We start from the raw sequence: 14,315 nt of genomic DNA on the forward strand, positions 1-14,315 counted from the left end.
ATGCCTGGTATTTATCGCTAAATAAACCATGGATGATGTGTTTACGCTTTATAGCATCAATTGAAGATACTTCCGATACGGTGTCTGGCTTTCTTAAAATTGAATTTGGATATTTTCCCTCAAGCTCATCTCTGCGATTCTGCAGAGCGTCCATGATCAATTTCCTCAAACCTTTTTCGGCGATTATGGGTGTTGAGATTATTTCTTCTACCTCTTTGGATGCGAAGTTTTCATTGGTCAGTGTGTCGTCAATGCGTTTTACCGTTGAAAATATTGATATTACATTTAGAGATAAAAGCCAAAGCAAAAAACACATGTATAAAAATGTAGCAGTCGAAATTCGAATGATTCCTGCAAATCTCATCTTGGAATCTTGTTGATGGTAACACACTTCATTTGCAACCTGTGACTGTGTTGAACTCATCGTTTGGCGTCGGATATCTCGGCGAACATTGGGTTTGCTTTGCAGTCAACTCCACAGATAGCGCGAGGAATGACGACACCATCAATCCCCTCATTGCGTATTCTCTGATCTTCTCCCACCAAGGTTCAAATCGAGACTCATCCAGAATATCTGAACCAAAAATATCTGACAAACCCACAGACATTTTTTCAAGTCTTCGTTGTTTTCTCAGGGTGTTATATTCAAAGTAACTGACAGTGGAAATTTCTAGACCCACAACTAATTTGTTTGCTTTGCTTTATAGTCCGCTTCAACCAGTAGGCTATTCGTTCAGTAAATCAGCTATTCTTCAGCAGCCCCACTAAGTAGCAACAACAAGCGCACTGAGATAACTCATCTGAAGGAGCTTAATTCATGATGCAAGGAGACAAATAGCACCATTTAGTTTTTTACGCTTTTCAAATGATTAAAACTGAAAATGGCCAAAGATTACTCAGTGTTACCTAATAGATTAATGTGTATTATCTAGTCTAGAGTATAAAAATAGGGAGGTAACCACGCAACCACAGGCATTGCTAAACGGCGTGGTAGTGTGATAGACAACTCTTAGTAAATAAAATGGTCGAGGGCCTCCATCACGATCCAATGTTTAAATATCCACTGCACTGTGTTTTCATGAAAATATGTACTATTGTCCTTTTTAACATTGTTTCTCTCCCTCTCTCTCTCTCTCTCTCTCTCTCTCTCTCCCTCTTCTGAGATCATTACTTTACTTAATCTTTAACGGTTAACATAAATTGCGACTCCCAACCACTGAACTAGAAATACAATATACACATTATTATATATCTATGTGCCTTCAACTCGTAAGTCTCGACTCCGGCGTCGACAGCAGACTCCGTAAAATATTTCTAGTACACCGGTATCCAACTTCAGAGCCCTGACAATGTCTATATATTAGAGTAACTTCATTTTTGAAAGCCTTAAAAATTATCAAATCATATTTAAATAAGTATAATTATAGAAGACTAACCTAAATTACTCGAAATCGGGCGGATTCATTATGTCGATAAATATAATAGGGTCGAAAATTCATTTCCTGTTGCAGCATTGGCTCGAGATAATCCAGGCTGGTGCTAGGTGAGTGTTGTCAATAGACGAATAAATCTTTATGTGATTTTCAGAATTGCGTTGAAATAATGCAAAATTGAAATTTCAAGTCGTTGTGTCAATACGACCTTGACTCAGAATCGACTTGTACCCCGAAACAAACTCGGCAATGCAGTTAATCAACCTTGAAATTGAACTTTAAAATTTGCTTGAATTTGACTTGAGACTCGAATGAACTGTCTTGGCCTATACCTAACGCCGACGAGATATTCTCTACGTCTTAGGGGAGATATTTTTATTATAATTCAACATTACATATGAAGTTTTTTCGGCTTCAACAGTCAAAACTATATCAAAATTTTTTGAATCATTTCAAATGCAACTTTATTACAAATTATCAAAAAGTGACAGTTATTGTTTGTTTGAGTTCAAGAAAATAGTTTGATCGAAACTTCTCACGGAAGTTTGGTTTCAATAGGCCGCTGTCAAAATACCAAACTCAGGGAGAAACCTTCATATCAGAAGTTAGCGGATTATAATGGCAATCATCACTTGAGATTAAGTTAACCCGAACAAGCATGGATCTAGGATGAATCGAGCAGTTTATCTAGTAGGCGAGTGTATATCCATTTTGATGTTTTTTTTTACAAAAATCAATTTCAGTGTCTAATTAAAATCAAAGCGAATAAGTATGAGAACAAACAGTTTTCTCGAAGCCCATTTAATAAACTATCCGATGAATGCCACGTGTAGTATTTAGCGGGTAATTGACATTGTGTAGTGCAGGGGTAGGCAACCTACGGCCCGCGGGCTGGATCCGGCCCGCGGAGCACTATAATCCGGCCCGCGACGCTCCACTAAATCATAGTAACAAAACATCCGTTTAGACGAATACATTTATTAGACTAAATTATATTATAACCTAACAATTGTATAATTCACAATTACTCGTGTAATGAGCATATAATTTAATTACATTTGAGCAAATGGCAACAAAACGCAGAAAAGTTGATGCAAAGTGCAAAGGGTTCAATGGCGCTGAAAATATTCAAATATAATTTTATGAGATGCAATGAGGAAATAAATTTATATTCTATTTGAGAGATGTTTCACTGCTTGTTTTTATTATAAAAAGTATGATCCGTTCGGTTTTACAACTTTCGAAAAATATGTGCGGCCCGCCAATGACTTGCAACCTTAATTTTGGACCGCGAGCGACAAAAGGTTGCCGACCCCTGGTTTAGTGAATAATGTCGGAAGGCATAAACTATATATGGACCCATTGCCAAATCCATGGTTAGTGGGATTGTTCATTTAGAATTCTATGCGACCTAGCTTGTGGTTAAAGCGTCCGACTCAACCATGATGGAATCGGACATAATATATGGTAGCAATACATATAGCGGTGGCTGTTTGTGCATAGACTCGTTCATGGCAAATGGCATGTACATACTTGGTCTATTGAAAATCGAAAATAATAACGCTACCCTAGACCACAAAGAGCTTATTATTTCCGATTAAAATTTTTATATTAGCATATTTGCCCATTTACATCTACGACTTCACCATCAAATTGCTTGTCGAGTCTGATTAAGACTGATTGATGACATTTACTCAAAAACCTTTTACGAAAATACCTTCCACGAATGTACTTTTTTGACCTTTAATATGAAACAGCTCTTAGCATCTTAGTCGCCGTAATCTGTTACCAGAGATCGCTTCCTAACAGTGTGTTTGACCTTGTTTTTGGCAAAATTTGCGTTAAAATAAAAAAAAAGTACATTAAAATATAAACGAATTTCAACGTTTGAAAAATGTTATAAATAAACAAGAATGATTTTGGGGTGGAATGTGCGTATTTTGGTCGTCGTTTACGTCAAGTTTAAAACATACTTTTTCGAATATTCTATTAGAGCAGGAGTATTTTTCTTTATCAGGATTCTAGCGTTAAAATACAAACATATCGAGATTTAAAAAATTTCTAATGTGGGAAACATATATTGAATACAAAAAAAACATTTTTGGGAGGAAATGTGCGGATTTTGGTCGTCGTTTACGGCAAGTTCGAAACATACTTTATCGATTAGTTTTCTAAAGCAGGACTCTTGTGTTGAATTGCCAATAATTGGTTTAATGAATGATTGCCTGATTGTTTAATTGTTATCTGAAGCAGGACTCTAACTTCGATATGCATAAAGTATAAGATTAAAAAAAAAGGAATTCAGAAAATATGTAGTTGTATAATAAATAAACCAAAATCACATCTTGACCAACATCACGTGATACCCGTTTACATTTTTGACATAATTTACTTAGCAATTCATGTTCATGCAGAATTGGTTGATGAAGTGTGCCCGTAACCCAGGTCCTGCGACGTGAGGTATTCAGATTTGATAATGGTTGAGATCAGAAGAAAGATAATAAAAGGCTAACAACATTTCACAACCCCCAAAAGTCACTGTAGGGTATCCAAAAAAAAGTTTTTACCGCACCCCAGCGCCCAGCTCAGTACCGGTACCACGGACTGACATCGCATTATGTTTTTATTAAAATTTGATTTCTCCAGTACAAAATTCCGAGTCAACTGCCTGGACTCTTCATAAATTAACTACGAATCCACACCAATATAATATCCTGCTTTCACACCCGCAATTACGTTGATCAATTTGTACAATAGACATGCAATACCAAACTAACTGTATTCCGTATATACAACGATAATGTCAGAGAGTGAAGCATATTGTTGAAGATTTTAAGATTATAACAATATTTCAAAATGCCGTATATATAAAAATTATTGGGTTAATTTAAAAATGAGTGAAAAAGTAACTTCGGTCTACGCAAAACGTCGAAGACTATTGGATTCAGATTCAGATAGATTCAGATATTTTATTTCCGTCGTGCATGAAATATTGTAGCGACACAAGTAATAAGAAAAAAAAAATGCTAACAAAAAGATCAATTGAAATAGAAAGGCACACAATATTTCCGCAATTGACGCGGGGCCGCGAAAGACTACCAGAGTCATCGTGTCAGCGACACCGTGTAAGTGAGGCCGTGAGGCCTCATATTTGACCATGCAATTGAAGCCTAGGAATTTGACCATGCCTAGTTGTTGAAACCTAGGACCTAACATTGTTGGCGTCACAAGATAAAAGATCTCGGCCCAAACGTTCAAAAAGTAGTGGCAAATTATATTGACTTGCTAGAAATGAAACAGTGAATATGACACATGAAAAATATATAAATTGCGTTGGCTAAGTTTTCGAATATGTAAAATGGAGTATACATACAATATCTCGAGTATAGATATTTCTCCAAAAAGAGCTGAAAAAGGAATGCAAACGAATAAAATTGAAAATCATTGTTCTGCTCAAATTGCTCTGACAATGGATTATACACGCAGCATATAAACGGGGATATTTCATTAATTAAAACTACCTGTACAAAGTAAGCAACCGCTTTCTAAATATTAGGGTCGTTATTTATGATATTTCTCCAAGATTTTCAGCAAGCTGGAATCCTGATTACTTGAATTCGTTACAAGAGTTTTCACTAAATTATTGGCAATTTCCTGAACCGGTATTATAGCTGGGCGTCCTTCATTCGGACCCAGACTATTGCCACTCGTAGGAACAGGATTTTGGAAATTTGATTTGGAAGAAACGTTTTTAACTCCCGTCGTACGACGACAATTTTGGACAACATTGGCAACTTTTTGAATCTCCTCATCCTGTGTTATGTTGGAAGAATCTCCATTTGGACTTTGACCTTCGTTATCGCTGATATGAATCAGAGCTCTTTCTAACATCGCCTTTCCATCGCAAATGGCATTGTTGTTTTTCGGGTATTTCAATTTTTCAATTCTTTTGTTTAAAGTTTCCACAAGTTGTCGGATTGAACTGATTGATTTCAAAGAAACTCCCTCGCCGTTTTTAATACCTTTCAGAGTAGATTCAACGTTTTGATTTAGAAGTTTAAGTTCATATTTCAAGTAGGCATTGGCTGAAAATTGATTTGACTTGACTTTCAACTCATCCTGTATACGCTTTATTCCCCGTTTAATTAAACCTAGTACAGATGTATCCCAAACATATTTTTCAATCCACAATTTCACGAGGGCATTCAGTGATTCAAGCTTAATATCAACATTTTCTTTCCCCTTTTCGTAAACCATTAAATATCTATCAACAAAATCGCTGTCGCCAAATACAATAGCCGCGATATAATCATCATTCATTTTGTCGAGTAAACTTCCTTTTTGACCCAGTTTTAACAAAGTATGTGTGGACATATGAAGATAACGAGAATAGTAGCTGAAATTTTGAATAATGTAATTGTCCATAGCTGTGTTTCGATTAGCGCATTCCTTCAACAATACAATGGTCCGCCGCAAATATAAAGTCCAAATAGAGGCAAATATTCCCACAATGCATAGCACAGCTGTGAATATCGCGTATGTGATGGCATAGGGATACAGCCTTGTCGGTAGATCGGTCGAGCAAACAAAATCTGTCGTTCCTATAACAACGGCCCCTTGACCTGTGAGGTGACAATAAAACAAGCTTGATGAATTTTCATAAAGTAAAATTGCGAACACGTCTAAAACAATAAGAGTAATTCCAACCACTGTAGAGACAATATTTCTCATCAAATACCAACAACAAATTGGTGTCTGATTTGTGAATGCCTGGTATTTATCGCTAAATAAACCATGGATAATGTGTTTACGCTTTATAGCATCAGTTGAAGATACTTCCGGTACGGTGTCTGGCTTTCTTAAAATTGAATTTGGATATTTTCCCTCAAGCTCATCTCTTCGATTCTGCAGAGCGTCCATGATCAATTTCCTCAAACCTTTTTCGGCTATTATGGGTGTTGAGATTATTTCCTCTACCTCTTTGGATGCGAAGTTTTCATTGGTCAGTGTGTCGTCAATGCGTTTTACCGTTGAGAATGTTGATATTACATTTGGAGATAAAAGCCAAAGCGAAAAACACATGTATAAAAATGTAGCAGTAGAAATTGCAATGATTCCTGCAAATCTCATCTTGGGATCTTGTTGATGGTAACACACTTCATTTGCAACCTTTGACTGTGTTGAACTCATCGTATAGTTTGGCGTCGGATATCTCGGCGAACATTGGGTTTGCTTTGCAGTCAACTCCACAGATAGCGCGAGGAATGACGTCATCATCAATCCCCTCATTGCGTATTCTCTGATCTTCTCCCACCAAGGTTTAAATCGAGACTCATCCAGAATATCTGAACCAAAAATATCTGACAGACCCACAGACATTTTTTCAAGTCTTCGTTGTTTTCTTAAGGTGTTATATTCTAAGTAACTGACAGCAGGAATTTCCGGACCCACAACTAATTTGTAGGCTTTGCTTTATAGTCCGCTTCAACCAGCAGGCTATTTGTTAAGTAAATCAGCTATTCGTCAGCAGCCCCACTAAGTAGCGACAACAAGCGCAGTGAGATAACTCATCTGAAGCAGCATAATTTATGATGCGAAGAGAAAAACAACACCAGTTAGTTCATCTACAATTTTAAAGTGATTAAAACTGAAAATTGCCCATGATGACTTAGTGTTTTCCAATAGATGTATGTGTATTCTCTTTATAAAATCTATAAAGCGGAAATTACCACGCATCCGCGCCTATTGCTAAGCAAATGCGACGTGTATATCGCAATAGACAATGACTGAGTTAAATTATTGGTTGATTCCATTTTGGTACATGTAAATTTTCGACTGCGGTATCGACAACCGACCGACTCCGGAAAATATTGCTAATACACGAACTCGTGGAGCCGTGACGATGTTCAAGATGCTTATATTAGACTCTTTTTATATTGATTGATATTAAATATTCTCATTTTTTTGAAGTCTTGAAGTCAAATCATATTTAGATAGGGAAAATTCTAGTAGAGAATAAAAAGTCACTCTTTTTTCAACAACTCTAAATACTCTAACGTCTAAACAAAATTGGCTGGCTTGTTAGCTAACTCGAAGATGAATTTAAGCGAGTATTTGAAAAATGTCGGAGAAATACGATTCAATACGTCGATTAATATAATAAGGTCAAAATTCACTTGCTTGTTGCAATATTAGCTCAAAAAAGGGCGCTCTATAAGTATATGTACCATATCTGAATATGGAGATTACTAATTTTGTTTGCCTATTTACATCCAGGGGACGGTCGCTACGCTACCCGCGATGGGAAATGTAAAAAAAAGATTTGAGTATAAAAAAGCAAATGTTTTATAATGAGTTTGATAGATGCACCAGGGTCGTTGAGCCAGACAAATGGCGGAAATGCGTCCGGCGCGCTGGCCCCAGCCATTTTAATTCATTAATCAGTTTAAATACCACGTCATAAACTGATCATTCTCAATGGAAGTCGATTTCTATCAACTTTAGGGTCCGTGTTCACTCAACCGTGACGAAATTGTCATGAATTGTCATTTTCGTCATGAACTTCACTTCATTTATCTTGTATAGCCCAAATATAACACCCCTATCTATAATCGTTCTCGTGATATGACCTAAAATCACTGAAGCGTGACTGAGATGTGAGAGAAAAAAAATCCACCTAAAACTGATTCAAATAATTTTTCTAGTCATGCCCATGCCTTCAGATTCTTTTTAAGTCCTTTCAGAGGCCCAGAATAAGCCAAAATCACTAGACCATGACTAAGGGGTGGGAGAAAAAAATTCCACCCAAAACTGATTCGAATGATTTTTCTAATCATACCCATGCCTTTAGAATATTGATAAGACCTCTCAGAGGCCTGCAATAAGCCAAAATCACTTGACCATGACTGGGGGGTAGGAGAAAAAAATCTTGAAAAACGCATTAAACTAATTTTTCCAACCATAAGAATTAACATTAAATTTTGTGTCGAACTTGGAAAAATGCATGTCAACTCGGCACATTCAATCGTTGAGCTTTCTGCTCCTCAGTCAACTCAAGAGCCTTGGCATCATTTTGGCACACACCTTTCGCATTCCCAAAGTGTCAACCAAAATGGTGCGGACCGGTCCTTTGTCCATCCCTGTTTCGTTGGCAATGACGCGAATTGTTAAGCGACGGTCACTGCGAACCAACTGCCAAACCTTTTCGATGTTGGTATCAGTAGTGGAAGTGCGAGGCCTCCCTGACCTCGGATCATCCTCCACATCTTCCCAGCCTTCCACAAATCGCTTGTGCCATTCAAAAACTCTTGTTCTGGACATGGAAGAATCTCCATAAACATCACGCAACATACGCAAAGTCTCAGTCGCCGTTTTTCCAAGTTTGACACAAAATTTAATGTTAATTCTTTGCTTGGTCGTCATTCTTTAATTGAACCCCCTATCGCCAAAAAACTCAATCAGACCTCGCACAGCATTTTTTTTCAACAAGAAGTTTATCACATTCCCTTATGGATCCTGAAAAGCAAAAATAATTGCGATATTGTATCAAAACAGCTGTTAAACAAAGAACACATAATACGCCACACTGCAAAAGTGTTGATTACCGATGGTTAATCGTGTTGCGCAATCTGTGACGTCGTCCCGTTTCTTTTTAGCCTTACCTCGTATTTTATTTCTCAATAGCTTTATTTTTAGGTGCGCAACCTAAGTGGGCGTGGCTTTGCACGAGTTTTCTCACCACAGAGGGCGTGGGGGCGTAGCCCACACCGCCAAAAGTACTTGGAAAAATTCCTAGAGCTCGGCCAAACGCTTTCTGGCCCTGGAAACTCAAAGGCTTCTGAACCCCAAAATCATACTAGCGTGACTTGATTGGCAGCTGATTGACCAATAACAAGCCCCGGGTCACTAAAAGCGTGTTTTGGCCCACATAATAGTTCACGCTGGTGCCAAGATAAATGTTGTCAATACCTGATTAAATCTAATTGATTTTTAAAATTACGTTGAACTAACACAAAATATAAAATTGAAATATTTGTGTCAATACTCTGAATCGACTGGTAACTCGAAATAGAATCGGTAATGCATTGACCCAATGGTGGACACGAACTTTGAAATTTGCTTGAATTTGACTTTAGACTCGGATGACCAATAACTCTGCCTATACCTAACGCCGATCAGCTATCCTCTACGTCTGAGGGGAGATATTTTAATATAATTCAACATTACATATGAGGTTTCTTCGGCTACAGTCAATACAATATCAAAATTTTTTAAATAATTTCAAATATATACAACTTTTTTACAATTTATCAAATAGAGACTGTTATTGTTTGCCTAGTTTTTAGAAAAATACTTTGATCAAACCTCCCACTGATATTTAGTTTCAATAAGCCGCTATCAAAATACCAAACGCAAGAAGCAACCTCCATACCAGGAAATGAGATCTGCGGCTCATAAAGAAAATCATCAAATGAGATTAAATTAACCTGAACAAGCATGAATCTAGGATAAATCAAGCAGTTTATCCATGGCACAAACATTTTGACTCCGTAAATGTTGGCGGTTAATTCAGGTATTTATTTGACGAGAATGATTCTTGTATAAATCGAGCAGTTAATCTATGATACAAATATGGCACATGTAAATAGAAATTTCCAATAGAATAAATCAAATCTGGTACAAAAATAAACGCTGTAAAATAGACGAGTGCACATCCAGGTGATGATTTTTCATAAAATTCAGTTCATTTCGAATGCGTATCGGAATTCAAAAACTTCACCTCTTTAGGCTTCGAAACGGAGACGCCACCCTGAACACACTATAAAAGGATATTTGCCAAAATAGACTTTAATATGAAACGGCTCTTAGCATTTCAGTGGTCGTCTGTAACTCCACTTAGACATAAAGCTCATCAATTTATGAGAGCATGACTTTGTTTTCAGCAAACTTCTTTAAAAAAAGGCGAAGGTGCGAAATTTTCCTCGCAAGTTGGTAGCTACTATTTCCATAACCTTGACCGAGAACCACACGGAAGGTAAGTTCTACATTCTATTTAAGAAAAGACAATTGGCAAATGCCTCGAAAAGTGAAGTTTTCAGAATGGCGACATACCACCAATCAGAAACGATACCTATAAAAATGATAATTGTAAGACAGAGGTAATTTAGGAATAAGTGAAAAAAAAACGTGTTGGTGACATTAGGAATTGAAATTCTATTGCGCGGTAAATTTTTTAGAAATATTACCAAAATATTTTATAGAATATAAACATAATAGAATAGTAAGGGAATCGTTATTTATTGGATACATTTCTGCAAAAGATACAGAAAAGTTAGGTTGTTCGTAATTTTTAAATTCATAACTCAAAAGAACTGCAACACTTAAATTATCAATTTACTAGATATTACTTCAAAACTTGTTAGAGTTAGTATAACTTTCTTATCTTATAGAGTTTGAGTAGTAGAGAATGGAGATATTGCAGTGGACATCAACGAAAAGAAACTTATCCTATATTTCAATAATAGCTTGGAAAATTTTGTATCGGTCGTAAAGAAATGAGAACTGGAGCTAATATTATCAAAATATCCTGAGACCGAAATCGAATTTTGATTCAAACAAAGTCAACACAAACAGCGATTCAGAACGAAATCTGGCGTATGTGGACGCTTAATATTCGAAATAATTGAATTTTCTAGTCACAATTTCACTTGCAAATCCGATATTCTTACGACATTTAATAAGGTTTCAAACTTTCTCTGAGCGAACTTGTACATTAAACACTGCGCCCTGATATCCCATAACTAAATATATCATGTCATCTTCCATTTTTTACAAAAGTTTATAAATTGATGTTTTACAACTCATTAACAAGCCAGGGCTGGTACATGAAATCAAAATTTGAACAACATTTCAACAACAACATGACGTCTATTTCTGCAAAAGTCTTTTTATAGTGTGTTCAGGGCGGTGTCTCCGCCGTGAAGCCTAAAGAGATGAAGTTGAAAAGTGTGCACCGAAGTACGCACTTGCAAATTTGACTATCGAACAATCTACTTTATCGAATGAGTTCTGTCAATCGCAACGAGGTGTCATAATAGATCTTTTGGGAGTCTTGTCATTAGCGACCTTAATTATTTTATACTTGTGCTTTGCCATTTGGATCAGAAGCAGTCTCAAGTACTGAGATTTGGTGGCACCTGGTGCACACAATACTTCTTTTGATATCGCAATTACGACAAAAGTGGAAGTCACAAAGAGTTATAAAAATAGGCAAGCACGTCAACGACACCTAGAACTGCAGCTAACACATACACCGGCACGGCGATATTTTATTTTTGACGACCGAGATTCGTGCACATCTTTTCTAAATATTTTGGACTTGCACTCACAAAAATATACAGATGACATAATTTATATATATATATATATATATATATATATATAAATGTTTGAAAATGAGATAGATTAATTGTTGGTAGTAGCAAAATATTCTCAAACAACTTTTAGTTAAAAGAAATATGTTATTCTACTGATGGTGAACATTTCCTGTCGCTCGCTATGTCATAAGATATCAGTTGTGAAAAATATAAATTATCAAAAAATATTGAGCAATCCCCAACATAATGCCAACCAGCGCAAATGATAGCACCTTTTTCTGCGCTTAATATTTTTTGAGCCGCTTTCCATTTCTAAAGTCTGTTTTTCCAAATAACGGTATTTTCTTCATATTGTGTCTCATAACCTAACTCCAAGTAAGTTTTGTGTCTGGAGCGGGGTAATTGATTATCTACTGCTTTGAAAATATACAGTAGTTAATTAAAAAAACATACATCTTAATAACGCCTTATCGGTTCTCCTCTTCTCCGGATATATAAATATGTAAATTCTATTTTAGCTGGATCACACAGAAATTTAGTGTTTTCGTGTACGCAACGAATTAAAAATTCTCACAATGCAAAATTTTTATTTATTTCACATTTTATTGGGCCCCAATAAATCCATAATTCCTGCCTAGTTTGTTAACATCAGTTTTGACAGCTGTCGTAGCAACCCCTAAAACTGACTGGTCATATGTTCATCAGTCAGCGAACAAGAAAAGAGAACGTGGCTGTAGCTTGGCTAAAATAAGAACAGCACTGGTCAAATCGGCAAAAGATGAAACGCAGCGAAACGACAGAAAACATTATGTATTTTTACTCACGTGAGCTCTTTTTTAAACACAAACTGTCGGAATAGGATTTTCTGATTGAATTCAATAGATAAACGGTCATATGCCATGACACTGTTGATGAGCTTGAGCAATGCTTGACAATACTACCTCCTACTGGTTTATGCAAATAAAAAAGCATTTTCTTCACAGTTGCAATATGTAATATGCATGAGTATTTCCTTGTTCTTCAAATATCAATAATGAATGTACGTAAGACTACCAGATAACCATGAATCACATTCGGCTAGTTTCGAGATATATGAGTTTCCAATAACATTGCTCAGTTGCATCAGGTTATTTAGGACGAAGTAGACGTATAGATTGTTTTTGAACCCGTTGTTCATATTGTGGCCTTTATTACGAAATGTATTTTTTTAATTACCTACTGTATATTTCAAAGTAGTAGATAAAAAATAGCCAACCCCAGATATGAAAGTTAATTGTGTCGAAGAGGTTGATAGTGTCGAAATCTGTTTGGAGTTAGGTTAGGAGACACAATATGATGAAAATATCGTGATTTGCAAAAACAGACTTGTGAAATTGAAAACGGCTCCAAAAGTTTTAAGCGTAGAAAAGTGTGCTATCATTTGCACGGGGTGGCAATATATTGGGATTTGCTCAATTTTTTTTGATAATTGATATTTTTCACTACTGATATCTTATGACATAGCGAGCGACAATAAATGTTCACCATCAGTAGAATAACACCTTTCTTTTAAGTCTATAATATAAGTCTTTTGAGTATTTTTGTTACTACCAACAATTAATCTATCCCATTTTCAAACATTTATATATGAAGATAAATTATTTCCCCAATATATTTTTGTGAGTGCAAGTCCAAAATATTTAGAAAAGATGTGCACGAAAGCCACGAATCGGTCGTCAAATATAAAACATCGCCGTGCCGGTGTATGTGTTAGCTGCAAAATACAAGAATAACCATGGCGCCATTACTAATTATTTACACGGAGTTAGATGACTTCTAGGTGTCGTTGACGTACTTGCCTATTTTTATAACTCTTCGTGACTGCCGCTTCAGTCTTAATTGCGATATCCCAAGAAGTAATGGCTGAAATAGTAACTTTTAGTTCAAGAGTCATATTGTTCTGGCGGTACGCCAGTCAAAGCAGCAAATGTGTCTTTTAATTGCGAATAAAAAATAGATCAACGCACTAATAAACCGCATGAAAGTTGTAAAAAATGCTCCATGTCTTCAAAGCGGAAAATAATATTATCAGTGAAAAGAAAAGTCCCATTTTTAGGTTTTTCATAAGACAGCACCACAGTAGTACGTTTTAGGTGTTGTCAAACATAAATTATAAAAAAAACTCGATCTCTTCGACGGCCGTACCGCCTGTAGCAAAACGTAATATCACACTTCTGATTCAGTGAATTTGAAATAGTTTATCTAGTTTTTGACAAAACTGACTGATATTAATATCCTATTTTTTTTTTTTTTTTTTTAAACTAACATCTCGTTATTATAAAGAAGTATAAAATCAAATCTATCCATTCATCTAACTTCTCAACAGTTATTCCTCATTCTACTCAAATACAAATAATTTCATTCTATATACAGGCCATAAAGTCGTACACCAAGGTGAATATTATACTTTCAAAAATACAATTCAAATCAAGTTTTTTTTCAATCAGTACATAGAAAAATTCATGCT

The sequence above is a fragment of the Styela clava genome, chromosome 1 (assembly GCF_964204865.1).
Source record: "Styela clava chromosome 1, kaStyClav1.hap1.2, whole genome shotgun sequence".
In the NCBI taxonomy this organism is placed as follows: Eukaryota; Metazoa; Chordata; class Ascidiacea; order Stolidobranchia; family Styelidae; genus Styela; species Styela clava.